General features: G+C 40.7%; 1 protein-coding gene across 10 annotated transcripts in view; it reads left to right on the top strand.

The window, feature by feature from the left end:
* LOC129867445 (guanine nucleotide-binding protein subunit beta-4) overlaps positions 1-13,291 on the top strand; it is a 39,413-nt gene that overhangs the window by 1,495 nt on the left and 24,627 nt on the right. The window contains exons 1-2 of one of the 10 annotated variants that reach the window (XM_055940864.1): positions 10,698-10,966; positions 12,673-12,850. The exons of 2 other annotated variants lie outside the window; for them this stretch is intronic. The gene's annotated coding sequence lies outside the window, so the exon portion shown is untranslated. Of the gene's footprint in view, positions 1-10,697; positions 10,967-11,310; positions 11,347-11,378; positions 11,643-12,672; positions 12,851-13,291 lie in introns of those variants that run through there. 7 more of the 10 variants (XM_055940862.1, XM_055940866.1, XM_055940861.1 and 4 more) reach the window with 7 other exon arrangements.

Genomic DNA, 13,291 nt, shown 5'->3' with positions numbered 1-13,291 from the left:
TCTGGTGGTTACTTGGCCCATTGTAGATTACATCTGGTGGTTACTTGGCCCATTGTAGACTACATCTGGTGATTACTTGGCCCATTGTAGACTACATCTGGTGGTTATTTGGCCCATTGTAGACTACATCTGGTGATTACTTGGCCCATTGTAGACTACATCTGTTGAATACTTGGCCCATTGTAGACCACATCTGGTGGTTACTTGGCCCATTGTAGACTACATCTGGTGATTACTTGGCCCATTGTAGACCACATCTGGTGATTACTTGGCCCAATGTAGACCACATCTGGTGATTACTTGGCCCAATGTAGACTACATCTGGGGATTACTTGGCCCATTGTAGACCACATCTGGTGATTACTTGGCCCAATGAAGACTTGAATCTTCAACAAAAAGGGTCAGATGACAATTAGGGTAAAGAAAAAATGTATCTATTGAAGCTCCCTCTGAGGAGCTTGTAGACTACATCTGGTGGTTACTTGGCCCATTGTAGACTACATCTGGTGGTTACTTGGCCCATTGTAGACTACATCTGGTGGTTACTTGGCCCATTGTAGACTACATCTGGTGGTTACTTGGCCCATTGTAGATTACATCTGGTGGTTACTTGGCCCATTGTAGATTACATCTGGTGGATACTTGGCCCATTGTAGACTACATCTGGTGGTTACTTGGCCCATTGTAGATTACATCTGGTGAATACTTGGCCCATTGTAGATTACATCTGGTGGATACTTGGCCCATTGTAGACTACATATGGTGATTACTTGGCCCATTGTAGACTACATCTGGTGGTTACTTGGCCCATTGTAGACTACATCTGGTGGTTACTTTTCCAATTGTAGACTACATCTGGTGGTTACTTGGCCCATTGTAGATTACATATGTTGGTTACTTGGCCCATTGTAGACTACATCTGGTGATTAGATTACTTGGCCCATTGTAGACTACATCTGGTGGTTACTTGGCCCATTATAGACTACATCTGGTGGTTACTTGGCCCATTATAGACTACATCTGGTGGTTACTTGGCCCATTATAGACCACATTTTGTGGTTACTTGGCCCATTGTAGACTACATCTGGTGATTACTTGGCCCATTGTAGACTACATCTGGTGATTACTTGGCCAATTGTAGATTACATCTGGTGGTTACTTGGCCCAATGTAGACCACATCTGGTGATTACTTGGCCCATTGTAGACCACATCTGGTGATTACTTGGCCCATTTTAGACCACATCTGGTGGTTACTTGGCCCATTATAGACTGCATCTGGTGATTACTTGGCCCATTGTAGACCACATCTGGTGGTTACTTGGCCCATTGTAGACTACATCTGGTGGTTACTTGGCCCATTGTAGATTACATCTGGTGGTTACTTGGCCCATTATAGACTACATCTGGTGGTTACTTGGCCCATTATAGACTACATCTGGTGATTACTTGGCCAATTGTAGACCACATCTGGTGATTACTTGGCCCATTGTAGACCACATCTGGTGGTTACTTGGCCCATTGTAGACCACATATGGTAATTACTTGGCCCGTTCCATCTGTATACTGAGTTGCACTATCACTATCTTTGTCACGCTTCTTGAGTGTGTGACTTCGACACTGCACGAGAGGCATTATCACAGAAATGACGAGGACACTTCAGAAAGCTGCCACTGTGTCTCTTATGGGCCAACAATAGCACAGAGATAAGACCAGAACCTTCCATGGGAATAGTAGTTACACTCTATAACATTTTCAAAATATTGCGATTGATGATTTGTTTTGGAAAACAGCAGTGTGTCCCTCTGAAATGGGTTAGAGGGTTTATCAGGTTTGGGATAGGGAGCAAGGTTGATCTATCTTATTGTCTTTGCAGTTACATAGACTGAGTTTCAGTGAGTATACGCACACAATATCATTTTATACATTCCCATGTAGAAATACAGCTAACAGAGCAGGTTCATATGAAAAAAAAGACCAGTGTATAGATCAGCAATGAGCACATACAAACCCAGACCAGCCATCTCAAAACCATGGATGTCAAATGATATAAATTATAAAGTATTTATTTTACAGTTCACCAGATGGTTGCTGAATAGTTGTTCCAAATAGCTTATTTTAAATGGGTCAGGCCACGCCAGGGCGGTGAAAGCATGTGGAACGCTGGGCGTATCAACATCTATTCTCCTCCACAGATGGAGAGTTGCAGAGAGGGAGGTACTGGACATATTTTAAGTCACTTCAGCGCTCTTCAAGAGGGCCCTTTCCCCCTTTTTTTTATGATCCATTATGCATAGAAGCTCTGGCTCTCCCTAGTATTTCACCTACCTACTTGACGTCATTTGCCATTTATGAGGGTTGCCCGGGCAACATCTCCCGGGGAGGATGGATATGTCTGGCAGACAAGACAGGGTTTACTCTTTGTACATGTTTTAATTGCCTTTGATACAGTGGTCATAATACATGTAGGCCATTGAAGTACATCAGGGCATGAAGAAAAACACATGGGAATGCACATAAAAATAGCATATCAAAAGCTGTTCTGGCATGATATCTCATTAGTGCTTCTCATCTCATCCTAACATGATATCTCGTTAGTGCTTCTCATCTCATCCTAACGTGATATCTCGTTAGTGCTTCTCATCTCATCCTAACATGATATCTCGTTAGTGCTTCTCATCTCATCCTAACATGATATCTCGTTAGTGCTTCTCATCTCATCCTAACGTGATATCTCGTTAGTGCTTCTCATCTCATCCTAACATGATATCTCGTTAGTGCTTCTCATCTCATCCTAACGTGATATCTCGTTAGTGCTTCTCATCTCATCCTACGTGACATCTCGTTAGTGCTTCTCATCTCATCCTACGTGACATCTCGTTAGTGCTTCTCATCTCATCTCATTCTAACTTCATATCTCATTAGTGCTTCTTATCTTATCCTAACTTGGGCACCTAGCAGAGGAGGCTGGTGAGATAGGAGGACATGCTCATTGTAATGTCTGGAATGGAATAAATGGAACAGAGGCAAATCGTGGTTTCCATATGTTTGATGTGTTTATACCATTCTATTTATTCCATTCCAGTCATTAAAATAGGAGTCATTACAACGTGCTCATTGTAATGTCTGGAATGGAATTAATGGAACGGAGTCAAAACGTGATTTCCATATGTTTGATGTGTTTATACCGTTCTATTTATTCCATTCCAGTCATTACAATGAGCCCGTACTTCTATAGCTCTTCCCACCAGCCGTCCTCTGGCACCTAGCTACATATTGTGTTAATGGCTGTTTTGGAGCAGTCCTCCAAGGGTATTATGCGCCTTAAAGTGGTAGTAATGTAGTTCAACATGAGATGATGTGATCTGGTATTATTGCTTGTTGCAGGCGATTAAGGCCAGACACCACACCCTAATAGGGTAATTTCTCCCCTTAATCATATCACAATCAACTTACAGTGCATTCAGAAAGTATTCAGACTCCTTTCCTTTTTCCACATTTTGTTACGTTACAGAATTATTCTACAATTGATTAAATTATTATTTTTTCCTCAGCAATCTACACACAATACCCCATAATGACAAAGTGAAAACAGGTTTACATTTTTTTTTGCAAATGTATTAAATATTAAAAACAGAAATACCTTATTTACGTAAGTATTCAGACCCTTTGCTATGAGACTCAAAATTGAGCTCAGGTGCATCCTGTTTCCATTGATCATCCTTGAGATGTTTCTACAACTTGATTGGAGTCCACCTGTGGTAAATTCAATTGATTGGACATGATTTGGAAAGTCACACACCTGTCTATATAAGGTCCCACAGTTGACAATGCATGTCAGAGCAAAAACCAAGCCATGAGGTCGGAGGAAATGTCCGTAGAGCTCCGAGACAGGATTGTGTCGAGGCACAGATCTGGGGCAGGGTAGCAAAAAATGTCTGCAGCATTGAAGGTCCCCAAAAACACAGTGGCCTCCATCATTCTTAAATGGAAGAAGTTTGGAACCACCAAAACTCTTCCTGGAGTTGGTTGCCTGGCCAAACTGAGCAATCGGGGGAGAAGGGCCTTTGTCAGGGAGGTGACCAAGAACCCGATGGTCACTCTGACAGAGCTCCAGAGTTCCTCTGAGGAGATGGGAGAACCTTCCAGAAGGACAACCATCTCTGCAGCACTCCACCAATTAGGCCTTTATGTTAGAGTGCTCAGACGGAAGCCACTCCTCGGTAAAAGGCACATGACAGCCGCTTGGAGTTTGCCAAAAGGCATCTAAAGGACTCTCAGACCATGAGAAACAAGATTCTCTGGTCTGTTGAAACCAAGATTGAACTCTGTGGCCTGAATGCCAAGCATCACGTCTGGATGAAACCTGGCACCATCCCTACGGTGAAGCATGATGGTGGCAGAGGTTTTTCGGTGGCAGGGACCAGTCAGGATCGAGGGAAAGATGACCGGTGCAAAGTACAGAGAGATCCTTGATGAAAATCTGGGGCGAAGGTTCATCTTCCAACAGGACAACGACCCTAAGCACAGATCCAAGACAACACAGGAGTGGCTTCGGGACAAGTCTCTGAATGTCCTTGAGTGGCCCAGCCAGATCCCGGATTTGAACCTGATCGAACATCTCTGGAGAGACCTGAAAATGGCTGTGCAGCAACACTCCCCATCCAACCTGACAGAGCTTGAGAGGATCTGCAGAGAAGAATGGGAGAAATTCCCCAAATACAAGTGGGCCAAGCTTATAGCTTCATACCCAAGAAGACTTGAGGCTGTAATCACTGCCAAAGGGGATTCAACAAAGTACTGAGTAAAAGGTCTGAATACTTATGTAGATGTGATATTTCAGTGTTTTTTATTTGTAATACATTTGCAAAAATGTCTAAAACCTGTTTTTGCTTTGTCATTATGGGGTATTGTGTGTAGATTGATGAGGGGGGAAAAGCAATTAAATCAATTTTAGAACAAGACAACGTAACAAAATTTTGAAAAAGTGAAAGGGGTCTGAATACTTTTCCCGAATGCACTGTAAGCCAGTTGAACGTAGGCACAAATAGAAAAATAGGAAATATTTTATTAAAATATGCAACTGAGGCGATATCTAATTAAATATTCACAAATTTTCATATTATGCCCCCCCAAAAATTGGGACACTGGATGAAGTCCGCCTAAATATTTTGTTTTCGTTTTGTTAAGACACTCTAGCTTGTCCAGAGCAGATGAATTCTTCTTTCATCTTTCTATCTGTAAAATATTAGACATGTACTTTAAATGCAAATCGAAATTATTGATCTAAGTCCACTTTAAAGTGGATAAAATTTAAATCAAAATGTTGATGACAGTTGTATGATGAACTAAAGAAAATATACATTTCCATTAAGTTTTTGAAATGTTTATGTTAACTTTTTGAAAATACTAATATTTAATGGACCAAAACACAAACAAACCTCAAAATGTATAGGTAGATGCAAAAATGTAATTTCAGCCTGTGAAGCCTGGCCTAAATTAGCAATAGCGTGTGTGTTATTATTGTATATTGTGTTTATTTTATTAAAGTAGGCCGTGGCTACTTCTTTTACCTACACTACAGTTTTTACCATATGTCAATGAGCTCTAGCAAGCAAGAGGAACTTTTTAAATTAAGGATATCAATGCATCATCTTTATCAGATACAGTATTTCAGCAAGCCGAATTCCCCAGTTTCTCCTAAGTGTTTATGAAGTGTTACTGTATCTGTCAATCATGGCTGGAAGACAATAGAGATATACTGTACAGGCAGGGTACCTGGTTCAGGACTCTGAGACTATGTATAGCTTCTGCTGCATCTTTTTGTCAGGACACCAAGTTATTGATGTTCTATTTTTACAGTGTCAATTCGCTCCCTCCCTCTCCTTTTGGTTGCCAAGCAATCGACCAAGGGACCTGATTGGAGAATGATGTGCTGCTTGCTGGACATCTTGACTCTGATTTCAGTTGGCTAATAAACTCCTTTAATAGTGGGTGGATGATACCCACGAGATGGTTGGGGGTTTGATGTGATCTAAGATGTTAAATGCCATTGCTATTTCACCCTTTCACATCTGTTGGATGAAGCAACTACCAAGCATGAGAGAAATACATCCACTGGGAGGCATTTCAGTTTACTGACTTGATACAGATGTCAGATCTTCTTTTTCCAATTATTATCATAGCAAAATAATCCTGCAGCAACAGGATTTTAATGTTTTAGTCCAAAATGTTGCTTGATAGGTGGTTAGGCTGTTACGGTGCATTCAGAAAGTATTCAGAGGGGGGAAAACAATTTAATCAATTTTAGAATAATTCTGTAATGTAACAAAATGTGAAAAAAGTGGAAGATGTTCCACTTTTTTCACATTTTGTTACATTACAGAATTATTCTAAAATTGATTAAATTGTTTTCCCCCCTCATCAATCTACACACAATAACCCCATAATGACAAAACAAAAGCACGTTTTTAGAAATTTTTGCAAATTTATCACGAATAAAAACACTGAAATATCACATTTACATAAGTATTCAGACCCTTTACTCAGTACTTTGTTGAAGCACCTTTGGCAGCGATTACAGCCTCGGGTCTTCTTGGGTATGATGCTGCAAGCATGGCACACCTGAATTTGGAGAATTTTTCTCATTCTTCTCTGCAGATCCTCTCAAGCTCTGTCAGGTTGGATGGGGAGTGTCGCTGCACAGCTATTCTCAGGTATCTCCAGAGATGTTCGATTGGGTTCAGGTCTGAGCGCTCTTTAGCAGGGTTTCATCAAGGATCCCTCTGTACCTTGCTCCGTTCATCTTTCCCCTGATCCTGACAAGTATCCCAGTCCCTGCCGCTGAAAAACATCCCCACATTATGATGCTGCCACCACCATGCTTCACCGTAGGGATGGTGCCAGGTTTCTTCCAGACGTGACGCTTGGCATTCGGGCCAAAGACTTCAATATTGGTTTCATCAGACCAGAGAATCTTGTTTTTCATGGTCTCAGTCCTTTGGCAAACTCCAAGTGGGCTGTCATGTGCCTTTTACTGAGGAGTGACTTCCATCTGGCCACTCTACCATGAAGGACTGATTGGTGGAGTGCAGCAGAGATGGTTGTCCTGGAAGGTTCTCTCATCTCAACAAAGGAACTCTGGAGTTCTGTCAGAATGACCATCAGGTTCTTGGTCACCTCCCTGACCAAGGCCCTTCTCCCCCGATTGCTCAGTTTGGCCAGATGGCCAACTCTAGGAAGAGTCTTGGTGGTTCCAAACTTCTTCAATTTAAGAATAATGGAGGACACTATGTTCTTGGGGACCTTCAATGTTGCAGACATTTTTTGCTACCCTTACCCCGATATGTGCCTCGACAGAATCCTGTCTTGGAGCTCTACGGACATTTCCTTAGACCTCATGGATTGTTTTTTTTTCTCTGACATGCACTGTCAACTGTGGGACCTTATATAGACAGCTGTGTGCCTTTCCAAATCATGTCCAATCAATTGAATATCCCACAGGTGGACTCCAATCAAGTTGTCGAAACATCTCAAGGATGATCAATGGAAACAGGATACACCTGAGCTCAATTTTGAGTCTCATAGCAAAGGGTCTGAATACTTATGTAAATAAGGTATTTCTGTTTTTGTTTTTTTATACATTTGCCCAAAAAAATCTAAAAACCTGTATTCACTTTGTCATTATGGGGTACTGTGTGTAGATTGATGAGGACATATTTAAGAGTTATTAACATTATTGTGTTGTCGTCAATGTAATATTTTGCAGCTTATGAGCCAGGTTTTTGGAGGTTTGTCTCTACAATGCTTAGATATGGCAAAATTAGGGCAGGCCAGAATATTGGACAAGGTTGCATTTAGCCATACACCCAGATAAAAAGGGTCCAAACGAAACAGTGATATGAATCCCCCCCCCCCCCCCTGTATTGTGTTACTGGGGACGTGACTAAGCTCTCTCTTTTTCCAAGAAACTACAGAGATACCAGCTAATATAGGAATAATTTACATTGGTATGAAACTGTGAGAGTACTGCCAACATTTGACTGGAATGGACTTTGTTCAGTCTTGTTGCGGTTAATGTTCAGACCTCAGAACAGTTCAACGTTGCATGATTTCAGACATGAATTAACAAAATTGTTTGGTTGCATTCAAAGTCTTTTTGCTTTATTTGAACTGCCTTCACAGCATATCAAACCAGAAACAATTGTTGGTTTAGCACTGGTCCAAAACCAGTCTAAAAGCTGATACGTAAAAGCAATTTTCCAGTATAATATACTATTACCCTTCATCGCAGGCCTACATCCTTGAATCAACAACACAGGGATCTTTATTAGCTGTCATTTTAATCCTAATCCTCATAATGCATTTAGGAAAAAGGGATTGGCTGGGGTAATCTACTGCTGTGTGAATTCAATTAGACTTAATCTGACCCCATGCCATTCTAAGAGGAAGACAAGGGCTGTGCAAATTTTATCTCCAATTAATTGATTATAGCGCTCGCAGAGATGAGGAAAAGCCTGTCCCACTGCTCTCTTTCATTGGCCCCATAAAAAATTCAGCGCGTTCTAATGGAGAGAAATCCTGTTCTACTATTTACCCCCTATACACTGGAACGAGACCAGACACACCTTTCCCTCCCTGGTGCTGTCATTAATAATACGTAAACATGAGGAATCATATTGTAGCTAATTCGAGATGTAGTCTGGACCGGGACTCAAACCCGAGTTCAGCGACTGTCAAACCAACACTTTTACTATTACACCAAGAGTTACGAACCCCTTGATGAGGTCGCTAGGTGATGTGTTAAAAGGATAGTTCACCCAAATTCCAAAATTACATTTTGTTTTCCTTACCCTGTAAGCAGTCTACGGACAAGGTATGACAGCAATCTATGCTTTGGTTTCCAAATGCATTTGTGGCACAAATCCCCATTCAAGTCATGGGACCGATTATAAGCATTTTTCGCGCATCACAATCAATTTGAGTTACTTTTAGATGATTTGGACATAATAACGCAAAAAATAATAATATCGGTCCCATGACTTGAATGGGATTTGTGCCACAAATGCTAAAAAAAACATTAGGTGTTGGGTTAAGGTCGCTACAATATCATACACTCTTAGAATTAGTGGTGACTCTAGGAACCCTGGAGATCCTCAAGGAACCATTGCTAGTCAATGGTTCCTATTTGAACCTTCGGTTAGTTGAGAGGTTCTTGGAGGAACCTTTAACGTTTCAAAGGGTTCATGGAGGAACCCTGGACTGGAGGTGTGGCTTAGTAGGGGCGTGGCATTGATTTCAATCTTTTTAGGCCACCCGTGGGCATAAATGTCATTCCTGTTCATCTGTTATGTTGTATTGTCATCACAATGTTCATGTTCCAAACATATAGAAGTGACTTTTTAGAGCTTCACAATCAATTTTGGATGATTTGGATGTGTGAAAAATGTTAATATTGTCACAAATGCTGAAATGTTAGAATGTGGAAACTGTGCCTATGCGGAGTCAGACGAAAACGTCAACATCCAGTTTTCAGCGATACAGTATTTTCAACCTAACGTCAATTTGGAAATTGCTCCCAAGGATGAACAAGACTTGTAGAGGTCTACAATTTTTTTTCTGAGGTCTTGGCTGATTTATTTTGATTTTCCCATGATGTAAAGCAAAGAGGCACTGAGTGTGAAGGTAGGCCTTGAAATACATCCACAGGTACACCTCCAATTGACTCAAATTATGTCAATTAGCCTAACAGAAGCTTCTAAAGCCATAACATCATTTTCTGGAATTTTCCAAGCTGTTTAAAGGCACAGTCAACTTAGTGTATGTGAACTTCTGACCCACTGGAATTGTGATACAGTGAATTATAAGTGAAATAATCTGTCTGTAAACAATTGTTGGAAAAATGACTTGTGTCATGCACAAAGTAGATGTCCTAACCGACTTGCCAAAACTATAAGTTGTTAACAAGACACGTGTGGAGTGGTTGAAAAACGAGTTTTAATAACTCCAACCTAAGTGTATGTAATCTTCCGACTTCAACTGTACATAGACTTGGAATCACTGGCCACTTTAATAATGGAACACTGGTCCCTTTAATATTGTTTACATACTGGTTTACTCATCTCATATGTATATACTGTATTTTATTCTACTGTATTTTAGTTAATGCCACTCGGATCTAATATTTATATATATTTTCATTCCATTATTTTAGATTTGTGTGTATTGTTGTGTATTGTTAGATACCACTGTACTGTTGGAACACAAGCATTTTGCTACACCCGCAATAACATCTGCTAAATATGTGTGAACAATAACATTTTATTTTATAAGCTTAATTCAACTGTCACACCACATCAGAACCAATAATTTCAACTTATTTTACTCCAACATTTGTAAACAAAGTAAATGTAAACAAACACTGCATAGATTCAAAACATAAAAATTACAATTTTGATATCATGGATGCTCAGTCCTCACATCCATAGCTCTGTTATTAATTTGAGAGTGGTTACATTTCTCCAACCTCATACCCCAGCTTTTTACCTTTAACAGGAGCGGGGACCAGCTTTGATATTGTTTCAACTGCTGATTGACGTTTTAAGTAAACACTGAATTACGTTGGAATTTCGTGATAGTAAAGCACTCTGCCGCCCCTCTTACTGCACACTTCCCTTCCCAATCCACTGTGTGGCTCGAGAGCCACAGCTGTAACCGATACAACATGATGAAGGAATAATAAATGCAGTCGGAGGTTAACGCTCCGTCAACATTTTTAAAACAATATCAAATGTGTCCAGACCTCTGCAATAGCTTTTTACGCACATCATCGTAACTATTTGTTTCTTGTACTCCGTTCTTTCCTTTTATTGAGGGAGCTGGCAGACAATACCATTTCCTGTGGGTAAAACAAAGCTATTGCGACACGATTGATTTGCTCATTCTTGTACAAGAAAAACGGACACTTAAGTAAGTAGAGCAAACTCACTGAAATACATGTAAAAATGTTCTTATGAATAGGTTTGAACATGTTTTAGGAATAAGTCAAATTAAAATACACGACATCTCTGTGAGTGCACCCCTCGGCGCACTGTTGCCATGTTCCCAGTTTCCTCATGGGTGTGGTGATTAGATTGGTTGGTGAACATTCTGTCAAATCCTGACCGAGTTGCGCGAGTCCCTGGCCCTTTAAATCAGTTAAATTGTCTTAAAATTAATACCGCTATCTTGACATTTCTTTCACAACCGACACCATGTTTTGCATTTGAAAACGGACTTTTGTGACACTGATTGGAACGACGTGGACAGTCCCCCCCCCCCCCCCCCCCCCCAAAAAAATCAAGTTTCAGGTAATAACGTGTGCTTAGCGAGCTGAACCTCTTGGCATTTTCTTGCTTTTATTTCCTGCTTTGGGTACACCCTATACCATAGGGTTTGATGTCGGCCTTTGTTTTGCATTGAGGTTGCAAAACATTAAGAGATGAATTGATACATTAAAAACCCCATGTATTGAATAGTGTTCATCATAATAGCTACTTATATCTCTTTCAATGCTTGCTGTTTTTCACACCGAAGCTTTTATTGGTGATAATACGGTGTTATCGAAACGCGGCCTTGCACGTCTGACGGACATAAACGACCTACGGTAGGCTATAGACGAATAGACTATATTCACGAATATAATAACGAAGCCTCATTCAGATATGTAAGAGCAAGATACCGGTGGTATTTTTATTTTTTTAATTACATTAATCAATTATAGATGACTTTCTGTTCATTTGAGCGGCAACTTGTAGCAACCCTGCTAATGTAACGGGGCGCATATATTGCTTAATTTGCTGCATATTTTGTCTTGAAAATTCCTGCCACGATCATTGATATGGGTTTGGAGATATAAAATATCTCTATTTCATTTTGTCAAAGCAACACGTGTTCAAGAATCTGTCAGAACAGAGAAGAACCTCCCAGTTCAGTGTTGGTGCTGTTACAACGTAACAATATTGTAACATAGTTGGAACTTTCATATATCCTATATCTTTGATTGTATCCACAGTCCTCATTAAAATTATAGCCATTTTCCTATAGTTTTTTACAATACGCCTGTGGTCTAGTCTTGTAACTAGTGCACTGTTTGTTTTTTGCTGTGGTTATTGTTTATACAGTACATCTGCAGTATGATACAGTTTAAAACAACATCATGACATGTTTAATAAGGCCTCAAACCAGACCAGTTGAGGTAATGCAGTGTTGTAAACAGCATGCTGTTATCATTGTATGTAAACTTTGACCTGTAATACAACAGTAATACAATGACAATATCTCTCTCATCATCACTCAATGCCTAGGTTTACCTCCACTGTATTCACATCCTACCGTACCTTTGTCTGTACATTATACCTTGAAGCTATTTTATCGCCCCCAGAAACCTGCTCCTTTTACTCTCTGTTCGGGATGTCCTAGATGACCAATTCTCATAGCTTTTAGCCGTACTCTTATCCTACTCCTCCTCTGTTCCTCTGGTGATGTAGAGGTGAATCCAGGCCCTGCAGTGCCTAGCTCCACTCTTATTCCCCAGGCGCTCTCTTTTGATGACTTCTGTAATTGTAATAGCCTTGGTTTCATGCATGTTAACGTTAGAAGCCTCCTCCCTAAGTTTGTTTTATTCACTGCTTTAGCACACTCTGCCAACCCGGATGTCCTAGCTGTGTCTGAATCCTGGCTTAGGAAGACCACCAAAAACTCTGAAATCTCCATCCCTAACTACAACATTTTCAGACAAGATAGAACGGCCAAAGGGGGCGGTGTTGCAATCTACTGCAGAGATAGCCTGCAGAGTTCTGTCCTACGATCCAGGTCTGTATCTAAACAATTTGAACTTCTACTTTTAAAAATCCATCTCTCTAAAAACAAGTCTCTCACCGTTGCCACCTGCTATAGATCTCCCTCTGCCCCCAGCTGTGCTCTGGACACCATATGTGAACTGATAGATGGAGGGCAATCTTCAGAGCTCGTGCTGCTAGGTGACCTAAACTGGGACATGTTTAACCTGTTAGGGGGGCAGCCCGACACCGGTACACTTATGACAACATCCAGCTCAAAGTGCAGGGCGCGAAATTCAAAAGATATTTTTTTTAAAATATTTAACTTTCACACATTAACACCCCAGGCATCCTACAATCTAAGCTTGATGCCCTCAATCTCACACAAATTATCAATGAACCTACCAGGTACCACCCCAAAGCCTGTAAACACAGGCACCCTCATAGATATCATCCTAACCAACTTGCCCTCTAA

This window comes from Salvelinus fontinalis, chromosome 12 (assembly GCF_029448725.1).
Source record: "Salvelinus fontinalis isolate EN_2023a chromosome 12, ASM2944872v1, whole genome shotgun sequence".
NCBI classification, from domain to species: domain Eukaryota; kingdom Metazoa; phylum Chordata; class Actinopteri; order Salmoniformes; family Salmonidae; genus Salvelinus; species Salvelinus fontinalis.
This window is presented reverse-complemented; position numbering and strand designations above follow the sequence as displayed.